The sequence below is a fragment of the Scomber japonicus genome, chromosome 22, assembly GCF_027409825.1.
Source record: "Scomber japonicus isolate fScoJap1 chromosome 22, fScoJap1.pri, whole genome shotgun sequence".
Lineage (NCBI taxonomy): Eukaryota > Metazoa > Chordata > Actinopteri > Scombriformes > Scombridae > Scomber > Scomber japonicus.
In genome coordinates this window covers 13,096,246-13,098,919 of record NC_070599.1, presented here as the reverse complement: position 1 = coordinate 13,098,919, position 2,674 = coordinate 13,096,246, and positions in this window count along the sequence as shown.

The following is a 2,674-nucleotide window of genomic DNA, read 5'->3' as shown; positions in this document are numbered from 1 at the left end:
CAGTCATCGCTCACATAAATGACATTGGTAGACTTGCTACAGCTTGAAATATACTATATGACATTTGTGGAGGTTCTGAATTTTAGATTCAATTTTGTCCTCAAGAGGATAGAGGACATAACCTGTCTGACAGGATGCTAAAAAATGTCATGTTTTTATTTATTATACAAGGAGAAGTCATAAGAATTAGTCATTTCATGGACATTATATGGTATCAGTTTTCAATTTTCTAAAATTATATGTATTAATCTTTGGAATAAACAGCCAGTGCTAGTCAAAAGTTTGGACACAACTTCCCATTCCCTTGAATGAGAAAGTGTGTCCAAATTTTTGACTGGTACTGTATACTGTATATTGAAGAATTCTAAACACAGCAGCTCAAGGTACAAGCCCATTCACCTCAAAGTTATGATAATACCTGGAAAGACTAAGCCTAAGAGAGAGAAGTAGGCTTTCCATCCAGTGGGTCATTTGTTGCCTTAAATTGCTCCCAAGACAAGGCCATTTGGTTCACTCATGTACGATCTATTTGAAATAGTGTATTGTCAAAGGCTTGGGAGACTTGTCTTGGTTAGGCTCTCCAGGGAAGAGAATACCACAACTGTCCATGATATCAGATATAAATGAATAGCCGCAGTTCTGAATTGAAATAGGTCTTCGTAAGCATCGGGGTCATTATTTTAAGTTAGATGGTAGATGGGGGGGTTTTGACTGAAACTCATACCTCAAGAGACGATTTAAGGTCATGGCAGTTGCACAGATGTCACAATACCATGGGAAGGGCAGTGTGTTATCTGTCATATGGACTGATTAACAACAGTACCCTGTGTCTTCTGACTGGCAAGTAGCATGAGATGAAGAAAAAAAAAGTTTCCGACTGAACAAACTTTGGTATACAGAGACGTTGTTTAGAACTGAAAACTAATATGAGCAATAAACTGAGCAGAAATGGGCACTTTCATATGCTTTCAGCACATCTAGAAAACAAACTAGGATATCTACTCTAAAACAAAAAAGTGGACAACTCAGAACAGACAAAGATTCCTTAAGTTCACTTGCCAATATCAAGGATCCATCAAAATGAGACATGGAAAAGCAGTGGAAGCCCCAAAAGTCCATTGTGTGAAAGACATCAAGTCCAAGCTGTCTAATAAGACACCAGCACTTCTATCTCTATCTGCTACTTCTATCAATCAGCAGAGGTGGGGGACTTGTGCTGTAACCTGCCATTGTAAAACTTGACAAGTGGTTAAAACTTTTGATTTCAACGTGTTAAAATATGAACATGGCGTGAAACGTGTCACTATCAGTGTGCCTGCTTGGTTTCAAACATATTTTACTGGCACTGCCAAACATGATAGGTGTGACCGACAGGCTGACAAAACAGGAAAACAGAACAGTGCAAGTGCGAACTCGAGAGCTGATGGAAAAAGACTAAGCTAGTTCAATGCAATGGTCTGAATAAATATACATATAAGCTGAAGGAGAAAATACAACTCAGATTTTTTCCTTGCTCGTTGAGAACATACTGTACCTCAAAAACATTCATTTATCAAGTTTCTCTTAACCCTCCTGTTGTCCTCGAGTCAAGGAAGGAAGGAAGGGAGGGAAGAAAGGAGGAAGGACAGGAGGGAGGAAGGATGGAGGAAAGAAAGAAGGATGGAAGGAAGGAAGGTAGGAAGGTAGGAGGGAGGAAGGATGGAGGAAATAAGGAAGGAAGGAAGGTAGGAGGGAGGGAGGGAAAGGAGGAAGGAAGGATGGAAAGGAGGATGAAAGGAGGGAGGGAGGAAGGAAGGAAGGGAGGAAGGAAGAAGGAAGGAAAGGAGGGAGGAAAGAAAAAAGGACGGAAGGAAGGTTGGAGGGAGGAAAGAAGGAAGGTAGGACGAAGGGAGAAAGGAGAGGACGAAGGGAGGAAGGAAGGAAAAAAAGAAGGAAGGAAGGAAGGGAAGAAGGAAGAAGGAAGGAAAGGAGGGAGTAAGGAAAGGAGGGAGGAAAGAAAGAAGGACGGAAGGAAGGAAGGAAGGAAGGTAGGAGGGAGGGAGAAAGGAGAGGACGAAGGGAGGAAGGAAGGAAAAAAAGAAGGGAGGAAGGAGAGGAAGGAAGGAAGGAAAGAAAGAAAGAAAGAAAGAAAGAAAGAAAGAAAGAAAGAAAGAAAGAAAGAAAGAAAGAAAGAAAGAAAGAGGGAGGAAGGAAAGAAGGAACACTCAAAACAGACGGGGTCAATTTGACCGGGGAGGACGACACAAAGGTTAAAAATAAGCAAAATGTTCTCCACTGCAGTTACCGATAACTAACTTTATTTACTGTAGATATATATATATAGATATTTGTTTATATTTACTTTAGCATTTACTATTCGAATCATTGTGCAAGTCAGTGTCCTTCAGACTCATCTTTGTTATATTTGTATTTTATATTTACAGTATACAACTGTGGCTCAGACACAATGAATTACCTTGATAGTAGCTTGTTCAGCGCAATAATGTGTAGTCTCTGTTGCAAATACTGTATTTCATGCAAAATAACTGCCATTAAGCCTGACATTTGCACGAGCAGATCCCAAGCATAAAAATAAACTATATTACAAACTGGCCTTTTCTCCCTCTCCGATTGTCTGACAGTTCAATTTCCTGTGCAAAGCTTTAATTTGGAGCATCAGCGCCATACTGTATCT